Source organism: Pinus tabuliformis, chromosome 5_1 (assembly GCF_031772625.1).
Source record: "Pinus tabuliformis cultivar Carrire ecotype Pingquan chromosome 5_1, CPIR1, whole genome shotgun sequence".
In the NCBI taxonomy this organism is placed as follows: domain Eukaryota; kingdom Viridiplantae; phylum Streptophyta; class Pinopsida; order Pinales; family Pinaceae; genus Pinus; species Pinus tabuliformis.
Window position 1 is genome coordinate 632,701,507 of NC_142305.1, and position 11,281 is coordinate 632,712,787.

Genomic DNA, 11,281 nt, shown 5'->3' on the forward strand with positions numbered 1-11,281 from the left:
CTGCTGAGGGTCTGGCTGATCCAGATACTCTAACTCCCGTGACCTCCTAAAGGCCCTGTCCTCCTCGAACTTCACATCCCGTCTAACAACAACTCTCCTCTGTGCAGGAATGTAAATCCGAAAGGCCTTTGAGGTCTCACTGTAGCCCACAAAGATACCCTTCTCTGCGGTGGGCTCTAGTTTGGTCCTCTTCTCCTTGGGTATATAGGAGTATGTAATGCATCCAAAGATATGAAGATGACCAATATCAGGCTTCTTCCCAGAGAAAGCCTCCTCCGGAGTCATGTGCCCCAAGGCACAATGCGGACTCCTGTTCTGCAAGTAAACAACTGTGTTGCAGGCCTCTGCCCACAAGAACAATGGCAACCCCTGATCATGTAACATGGCTTTGGCAGCCCCTATGATGGATCTGTTCTTCCTCTCTGCAACCCCGTTCTGCTGGGGGTTGTAAGGAACAGTGAACTCCCTCCTAATGCCTGCCTCCGCACAATAGTCAACAAACTCTCCAAGGGTGTACTCTCCTCCATTGTCCGACCTCAGGGACTTGATCTTCCGACCTGTCTGTGTCTCCACAAGAGCTCTGAACTCCTGAAACCGCTTGAAGACCTCACTCTTGGTCTTCAAGAAATAAATCCAGGTCCTCCTGGAGTGATCATCAATGAATAAAACATAGTACTCATATCCACTCAAGGAAACATGAGACATCCGACCGCTCACATCAGAATGAATCAAATCAAGTATCCCAGTCGCTCTGCTGTCACTGCTGGGAAAAGGGGATTTGGCAAACTTGCCCATCGCACAACCTCTGCAAGTATCAAAGTGATCAGTACTGAAATCTGGCACACCTGTAGTGATCTCCCGCAATGTCCTCAAGGCTCCATGATACATATGTCCCATCCTGCGGTGCCAAATCTCACACAGCTCAGAACTGCTAGCTCTGCTGTCGGTACTACTGCTCAATGCCAAAAGGGGCTGGAATGCAAACTTGTACACCTTTGCATGGCGTACACCTATCACTCTAGCTGAATCAGCTGGAGTGCCCCTGGGATACATCAACACCTGTCCTCCCCTGAACAGTACCTCATATCCTCTGTCCTCCAAAGCTGAGACGGATATGAGGTTCTTCCTCATCCCTGGCACATAAAGAACATCTGACACTTTCAAGGGAGGTTTGGACTCCCTCTGAAATGTCAGTGTCCCCACCCCGACTGCTCTAACAACTCTGTCATCACCGAGTACTACCTCTATATCAGTGCCACTCTCTGAAAGCTCTGAGAAGTACTCACGGACTCCTGTCATGTGACGTGAAGCCCCACTGTCCACATACCAGATACCTGAAGATGCTCCGCTAATCGAGGGAAAAGCATGCTCCCTCTGAACCTGTGTGGCAGGTGATCCTGCACTAGAGGACTCACACGTAGTGAACGCAAACTCCCGGTCAAAACGACCTGCAAAGTCCTCAATCTCTGCTGAAGCTGCCACGTCCTGGTTCTTCCCCTTCTTCTTCTTCTTCTCTGGACACACAACTGCATAGTGTCCCATCTTTTGACAATTCCAACACTTCACCTTGGAATAGTCCTTCTGTGTGTTCCCCTGTTTACCTTTACCTTTGCCTTTGCCCCCACCACTGCTTGTGGAAGCTTACTTATTCCCTTTGCCTTTCTTGCCTCCTGCCACCAGTGCTACATCCTCATCCTGCTCAACTGGCTTCGCTGCCCCAAGCTGACCTTTCCTGATCTCTGTCTGAATGCAATCATCCCAAAACCTCTCCCATGTGGGAAGGGTCTCATGTGCACAAACCCCATCAGCAAAGTTCAACCATGAACGGGGGAGGCCATTCACTGCAATCCGCACCAACTCAGTGGGTGGAATGGCCTCTCCAATCGATGCCAACTCATCTCTCACATTAGTAATCTTTGTGAGATATCCAGCCGCACTATCATTACTCATCTTAATGTTCTTCAGCTTCTCCTTCAGGACCATCTTCCGGTTCTCATTGGTACTCTGGTAGAGATTGGACAATGCTGTCCACATCTCATGGGCATTGCTCTTTCCTCTCACATGAGGAATGCAATGGTCTTTGATTCCGTCTAGAATCAGCCTCTTACCCTTGTTGTTCTTTTTATTATAAGCTGTCAACTGAGTAGCATCAGTAGGCACAACAACAGCGTTCTGTGTGGTATGCACCATGATATCCCAGACTTCTGCCTCCTCAAAGATACTCTGCATTCTCTCCTTCCAAACGCTGTAATTTGTATGTCCATCCAGCCTATCCTCCACCCTCAATCCCAATGACATCCTGTTGTCCTAAAACTGAAAAATAGCACTGCTGTAGTAAAGATAAAACTGTTGTTTATGAAAAGATCAGCTTGCTGGAATTTTCTGAGTGAAAAATCAGCAGCTGTAATTTTTCCTTTTGCTGTCCCAAACTGCCCTTCAGCACTCAAGCTCTAATACCATGTAGAAATTTCTCATTTCCCACCCCGGTTTTCAGTTTCTCCTTATTTCTCCCATATAGTTAAATGCCCTTTCCCATAACCATACATTTAACAAGCTGGAAAAAATAAATTTGCTGAAAACACAAATTCTGGAAATTTTACAGAATGCTGGAAATTGCAGAAATAAAAATCAGCAGTAATAAACAGCCATTAAAACACATTTAAACACTGAGATTTTTGGTCAATGTGACCCTGGAAAAACCCCCTACAACTCTTGGGGAAAACCAGTTCGAGAGCTCTTCTTTATTTCTGAAAATTGCCTTTTTACAGTGAGAAATATTCAACAAAAAATCAGCAAGCAAATTTACAACTTATCTCTTTTCCCGTGCCTCACAGCAATCTGGAAATTACAGCAAACAGGACAACAATAAATGCTGTACGGCCTCCTCGATTTTCGTGCCCACTTTCAGCATTAAATGCAGTTGTACGGACATCATTAAATGCATTGTACGGCCTGCAATAAATGCACTGTACAGCCCTCGTTTTGTGTGCAGAAAAACTAGCAAACTGCTCCTCGATTTTTGTGCAAACCACTCCTTGAAAATCATGCCAAAATCTGCCTTTCACTGTGTGCTGAATCAACTGTACAAATCTGCTCAACTGCTGCCTTGGAATGTGTGCCAAGCTGCTGTCTCCTTCTCCCTGCTCAGAAATCTCTCTTGCTCTCTTGCTCTCCTTCTCCCAATCTGCTCATGAAAGAATGAATGACCTTTTCCTCCTTTAATCTAACCCTAAGTGACTTTTGGGTGATCCCTAAATCCAATGGCTGAAATAGATTGAGATCTAAGGCTGAGATTAAATGCTCATTTAAATCTCACTTTTTATTTTTTAATTCACCCCACTTTAATAAAGACCCACTTAGTCATTTATTTCCAAAGTCACTTTTCCTTTCTAATTTTTCATTGACTTTATAAAAGTCACTTTAAAATTAGACTTAGTAACTTTATCACGTAAAGTCACTTTTAAATTAGATTTAACTTTATAAAAATTATAAAGTTACTTTAGGAGAAAAATTAAATTCTTTTGGACACTTTTCCCTAGGCCAAAGATCAAAGCCTAAGGGAACCACCTGTCCTCCGGTACCAAATTTCAACATAGCAAATATCTGGCCTGGTATTGACTAGATACATTAAGGACCCTATGAGCTATCGGTATAGGGTGGGATCGACATCTTTGTCTTCTGATGTATTAATCTTCTTCCAGTTGGTGATCATTGGCGTAGCCATAAGTCTATAGTCTCCCATCCCGAACCTTTTCAGAATTTCTGTAGCATACCTTCCTTGCCCAAGGAAGATTTCTCCTTTCTGCTGCCAAACTTCCAACCCTAGAAAATAGTGCATTCATCCCAGATCCTTCATATCGAACTTTGTGGCTAGATTCTTCTTGCAGTCTTCAATGAGTCTAGATGATCCTGTCAGGGAGAGATCATCCACATATAATACTAAGATAAGTGGCCCGCTCTCTATGATCAAATAGTAGAGATTCGGATCCGCGTCACTCTTGACAAACCCCATCTTCTGCAAGTAGCCATCTATTCGACCATACCACGCACTTGGTTCCTGCTTCAACCCATACAAGGCTTTCTTCAGTCTGCATACATGAGACTTCTTCTCATGAGTTTCAAAGCCCTCTAGTTGTTCAATGTATACTTCTTCTTCTATTACCCCGTTCAGAAATGTCGTCTTGACATCCATCTGATGGATCTCCCATCCCATCTGGGCTACAAGAGATATCACGGTCCTAATAGATGTATACCTGGCTACCAGGGCGAAGGTTTCCTCATAGTCAATCCCTTCCTTTTGAGCATACCCCTTAGCCACAAACCTGGCCTTGTATTTTTCAATACTGTCGTCCGCAGCATATTTGATCTTGTAGATCCATCTTGAACCTACCACAAATCTGTCTTGAAGCCTTGACACCACTTCCCAAACATCGTTTACCATTATGGAGTTATACTCCTCCACCATCGCATCTAGCCAGACTTGATGCTGAGCTGCCTCCTTGAAGCTGGCAGGCTCTCCATCCTGAGCTACTAACGCCTAATACCTGTCTGGCTGTTTTCGCTCCCTTTTACTGTTCCTTGGCTCTTCGATGAAGTTCTCTGCATCACGCAGAATCTGACGAAGCTCCCTGTTGGTTCTTCCTCTGCCAACAGGTGCTTCTGTTTGCTCCTCTTCCTCATCCTAAGAATCTTCCTGATCTGAGGAAGGATTCTTCACTTCCGTTGGTTGAAGAGGCATGACCAACGGATCCTCTTTCAACTGATCCTTGGAAGGCATTTTGCAAGATCTTCTGAAAGCTCTATCCTCCATGAACTTTACATCTCGTTGTACTACTACCTTCCTGCTCCCTGGAAGATAGATCTTGTATGCCTTAGCGTTCTCGCTATATCCTGCCAGATACCCCTTTTCTGTAGTTTGATCCAGCTTCTTCCTCTTTTCTTCGGGTATGCGACAATATGCCAAACTCCCAAATATCCTGAAATGACTGACTTCAGGTGTCTTCCCAGTGAAGACTTTCTCTAGAGTAATCTTGCCCAATGCCCGATGAGGAGTCCTGTTCTGAACATAGACAGCTGTGTTGCATGCTTCTGCCCATAGGAATTTTGGCATATCCTGATCATACAACATGGCCCTAGCTGCTTCTACAATAATCCTGTTTTTCCTTTCTACCACCCCATTCTGCTCCAGATTGTAGGGAGTTGTCCACTCTCTTCTGATGCTCTCCTTAGCGCAATAATCAGTGAAGTCCTTATCAACATATTCTCCACCATTATCTGAGCGCAAGACTTTGATTTTCTTACCTGTCAGATTCTCCACTAGAGCCTTGAACTCCTTGAATCGACAGAAAACCTCATCCTTGGTTTTCAAAAAATAGATCCAAGTTTTCCTCAAGTGGTCATCAACGAAGGTAAAGAAATACTCGATGCCACTGAGAGCTTTGACGGACATAGGTCCGCAGATATCTGAGTGTATCAATCCTAGTACACTCTTGGCCCTGTGGTTGGTCCTAGGAAATGCCGCCTTGGCATACTTTCCTAGAGTGCATCCCCTGCATACATCATCTCGTTCCGTACTCAGATCCGAAACTCCTGTTACAGTGCTCCTGAGAATTCTAAGAGCTCCATGGTGCAAGTGACCCATCCTTTTGTGCCATAGTTGGTTCAAGTCTTTGTCCTCGTGACTGCCTATTAATGCCATTGGAGATTCTAGTTGTAATTTGTACAACCGATTACTTTTGATCCCAATCTGCACTTTCTTTTTCCAGCTCGGGTGTTTGACATATACCTTTTCCTTGATGAAGTAGACGTCACAGCCCTTGCCTTGTAGTTGTCACACGGAAAGTAAGTTCATCCCCAATCCTGGCACATGCAGCACATTTGTGGCACAGAACCGCTCTCCCAATTCTGTCTGAAAAACTATGGTACCCTTTCCTACTGGAGTATACTTTGCCTTGTTCCCCATGGTGATTTGAAAGTTCATCTTCTCTTCTCGATATTCTGATAAACACTCCCTGATTCTGTCATATGCCACGAGGCTCCACTATCTATATACCATACTTCTGATGATGCAGCACTAGTCATGCACGCCACTTCTTCTTCTAACCTAGAAGCCAACATAGAGAAATCGAAATCTCTCTCTCTCTTGTGCAATCTTCTGAAAATCTACGTGAGTCCCCTGAGGTGGATGCCTCTGCATTGTGGTCTCAACCCATAACTGATTTTCCCTTTCTGTCTTTGATTACTTCTTCTGATACCATGTGAAAATTCTATCACTGCAGCAACTGATTTACTTTCCTACTTATTTCATCATAAGTTATTCATGAAATTACTTCAACAAACATTAAAATAAAAACTGTTGCAGATATCACATCGTAATGCAGAAACAAAAATATGCACACATTGACACAGTTATTTTGGACTAATGTCCCCGGAAAAACCGAATGTGGGAAAATCGGTGTAGCAATGGAGGATTTTATTATTTAGCAACAGGGTGTCAAACTAGCTTACCCACAGATAGACAAACTTCCAGCACTTTCCTAAATCCAACGTAGGCCATACTACCCTTTGCTACAACCTGAAACCCTCTGTGTCAACCTACTGAGGTTCTGCGCAGCTTCTCTGGGCTTCTTCGTCACTCCTGTAGCCTCTGCGTGGATGACGCATGCCCTTCTGGCTCTGCGTAGCTCTGCTGCCTCTACGTGGCTTCCTCTAGTTCTGTCTGCCTCTTCTGCCTTGATCTCCCGTCTCTATGTTCCGTACTTGCTGCCTTCTGACTGCTCTCCAGACCACTAGTTCAATTTCTCAGCAAACCCCGCTCCAGAAATTGAACTAACTGGTCTCCCTCAGTGTGTTCTCCAAGTGCCCCTCAAGCCTCCTCTTATACTTTTTCTGTTGACATCTCAACGACCGAGATTAAGTCCCTAATAAACGACTAAGATTAGATCTGGCTTGATCCATGTCTTTTGGACCATTCTAACACAGATTCATATTAATACACATTAATATTTTATTTTCCCTAAGTTTAGACTTAGGGACTCTATTAAAAATATTAATTATTTTAACATCTCCTGATCTGTTTAGAATCTGCCCAAACCCTTTTTGGGTATTGGAGATCTCATGTGCCCCAACCTCTCCACCAAATTTCGTGGCTAGAGCACATCCGATGCTACCCCAAATCAACAATTGTTTGGGCACCTCAAGGATCCTGCCCGTAGTATGTAGTCCTCCTGACTACAACTCGATGTCACCCCACCTCTTCTCTAGAGGTGTATGAGCACTCATGGCACAATCGTCATCAGTCTCGACCTCTTTCTCAGCCTTAGCTGGAGCTGTCTTTGAATCAAAAGCCTCTCCCTTGTTTTTCTTCCTGGGATGCTGGGATGCATAATGTCCCAGCTTCCCACAATAAAAGCACTTAACCTTGGAGATTTCCTTCTTCTTCCTCTTCCCTTGTTGTCCCATAGATGCTAGAGCCGCATCCTCGTTCTCCTCTTTCTTGATTCGACCTCCCTTTCCACTACTCCCTGCCTTGCTCATCCTCCTGATCTCTTCCTGGCGAAGAGCTGCCCACATCTCCTCCCAACTGAGAAGAGTAGCCTTGCCCAAAATACTTTGGAAAAATGTCCCCCACTCCTCGGAGACTGCAGTTAGGGCAGTCCTGACCATAAATTCTAGATCCAGTGTAGACCCAACAGAAGTAAGCTGGTCGCGAATCTCCTACAACCTGAGAAGGAATGGATCTATCTGCTCTCCCTTCTGCATCTGATATGACTGCAGTTGATTCTCCAATAGCATCTTCTGCTGCACGGAAGAGCCCTGGTATAAGGTGGTCAGAGTGTCCCACATCTCTTTTATTGTGTTCTTCTCAGCAATATGTTGTATGACATGATCTTTGAAGCTGTCTAGGATCATGCACTTCGCCCTTGCCATTGCATCCTCATACTTCTCGTTCTCAGCTGGGTCAACTGGGATAGACATGGTTTTCCAGGCATAGTCCTTGATGCGATGTTGATGGCGGTCTGGGTACAGACAAGAGTGTTAATCTCCCAAATTGTGAGATTATGTCTTCTACCTCTGGTTGCAGGTGTAATTGTTGGTCCAATGGGCTCTCTGTCATCCACTGACAACTTTAGAGCTTCCGCTAAGTTAGCAGACCCTTCCAAAAGTCACAGAGTTCTGCTAAACTTCCACTAATTCGGGCCCGATGGTAACATAAACCACAGTTCAATAAAGTTTGAAATCCACCCTTCTAAAAATGCGTTGGCATTTCTTCACCGTTGATCGATTCAAGATCCGACGATCACACCACTTCCCGACTTCGAAACTTGCTCCACATCTGTCAACCATTGATTCTGCTCCACCAGATCTAACGGCTCACACGTATTTCGGCCGGTTAACTTGCGCACTCCAAATCCACCCGAAAAGTGGTTTTCCTCTCTCGCCTCACTATTATGTGTCACTATGTGTGTGGAATCGGAGCCAACGGGGAATTACCGTTTACGGCCTTTCCTCCACCTGAAATCCACTTGTGGGTTTCTCCAACCCGCTTCTACTCGTTAACTATCGAGTAACTTCCTTGCCAAACACTGTAGATCTATCTCAACCAAGATCTAACGGTCCAAATTCAATCTTCATGCCACTGCGTCCTTGGTCTTCCTCCATTGATCTCGACCGTCCGCTCAACACACTCAGAATTCATAAGAAACAGTTAAAACACAAAATTCGACACAGTCAACCCAATTTCATTCAATCTCAGCAAACACCAAATAACTTCAAATTTTGCTATAAACACAGAGGTTTCGAAGGAGATTATCCTTCGGGATTTGACAGGAATTTCTCATTCACATACACAGAGACTAATTTTCCCCAATTCACTGGATTTACTCCTGGAAAGCCAAATTTCTTCAACAGTCAAAATCCTTTTACAATAGTGTGAAAATTACATAAGTACTGGTTCATCCTAACAACCAGATCCTAATTCAAAGGCTAAAATTTATTGACCCTATCTGTCCTGCGAGACATTTTCCTCGAGAATCTCCACTACAGCTAACTAACTAAAATTTATGACATCATGATCAAATCTTATATTCTAGCTCTATGCTTAACTAGAAAAACATGGAAATTGATGGCTAAAGGATCCCACTCTTTTGCTTGTAATATTTTTTTTGTATTTTTGGAATAATTCCTTGAATTCGTCTTCAAGCCTTATGCTCCTACATTAGACTCTTGAGGACAAAATTCTTCATGGGCTCCTGTCCATGAGCTCTTCTACAGAACTACCCAATTTCTGTAGCATGTTTTTTGTTACCCAAGTAGCTTCAACAATTGGCTGATCCTTCCATTTGACCAAATACTGAAAGTACTCCTGTCCTCTGGTTTTCTTGAACACTTTGTTGTCTAAAATCCTTTCTGGCTGTAATTTCTTTGCTGTAAGTAACTGTTTTACCCAGTCAATTTCCTGTGTCTCTTGGTCTTCTTCTGTATCATTTGCAATTTCACCTTCATACTTGTACAAATTAGCAACATTGAAAATTGGAGATATTCCAACATCAGGGGGTAATTCAATTTCATATGCATTTGCAGAAAATTTCCTTAATACTCTGCATGGTCCAATTTTCTTGAACTTCAATTTGTTATACTCCCTTTCTGGAAATCTTTCCTTCCTTAGGTGTGCTAAAACCAATTCTCCAACTTCAAAGTTCACTTCTCTTCTTCTCATGTTTGCTCTGTTTTTGTACTTGATGTTGCTATCCTGTAGCTGTTGTTTCACCTGTTCATGTATTGCTTGTATTTCTGAAGCAAAATCTTCTCCCTCTGCACTTCTCATCTCATCTTTTCCCAAGTTTCTTAACTCAGACACTCCTCTTGGATGCATTCCATAAACTATATGGAATGGACTCTGCCCTGTACTCTTGTTAGGTGAGTCATTATATGCATATTCAGCCTGTGCTAATACTTGATCCCACTGCTTTGGATTTTTCCCAGTGAGACTCCTTAAAAGATTACCCAAACTCCTGTTCACAACTTCAGTTTGTCCATCAGTCTGTAGATGATAAGCAGAACTGAAACTCAGTTTAGTTCCCAACTTTTTCCATAGTGTCCTCCAGAAATGTCCAACAAATTTGGAATCCCTGTTTGAGACAATACTCTTAGGCAACCCATGCAATATTACAATCTCCTTGAAAAACAAATTAGCAATGTGAGTAGCATCACTAGTTTTATAACATGGAATAAAATGTGCAATTTTTGAAAATTTGTCCACTACAACAAAAATTGAATCATTTCCTCTTTGATTCTTTGGTAAGCCCAAAACAAAATCCATACTTACCATATCCCAAGGCCTATCTGGAATTGATAATGGAACATACAAACCTGTGTTTTGGCTTCTTCCCTTTGCATATTGACAGACTTTGCAAATTTTCACATACTTTTCCACTCCAGATCTCATTTTCGGCTAGAAATAAAATCTGTTCAACTGCTCATAAGTCTTATCTATACCAAAATGTTCTACAAGTCCACCACTATGTTTCTCTTTGATTAAGTTCTCCCTCATAGAACAATTTGGTATGCACAATTGATTTCTCTTAAACAACAATCCATCTTGTAAGAAATAATCCAACCATTTATTCCTATCCATCAAAACAGGATTCTTACAAGCTTCAAATGCCTCTTTAAAATCTAAATCTGTCTCATACAATTCTTTAAGAAAATCAAAACCCAACACTTGAATTTGACTCTCTTGAAATAATGTATTTCTCCTACTTAAAGCATCTGCAACTTTGTTTGATTGGCCATTTATATGCTTCAAGACAAAATGGAAGCCCTGAAGATACTCTACCCATTTGGCATGTTTCTGGTTAAGCTTTGGTTGTTGCATAATATACTGCAATGCATGGTTATCTAAATAAAGTATGAACTCTTTTGACATTAGATAATGTCTCCACTTCTTCAATGACTGCACAACTGCATAAAACTCTTTATCATAAGAAGAATTCTTCTTCTTTGAATCATTCAGCTTTTCACTAAAATAACCTATAGGTCTGTCTTCCTGACTTAAAACACCTTCAATAGCTTCTCTACTGGCATCACATTTCACTTGGAAAGGTTTACTAAAATCAGGTAGAATCAAAATAGGTTTTTCAGTGATCTTCTTCTTCAACAATTGAAAATTCTTTTCTGCTTCAGCAGTCCATCTAAATGGTTGTTTATCCTTCTTTATAGTCTCAACAATAGGAGCATTGATCTTACTAAAATTCTTTATGAATTTCCTATAAAAACTAGC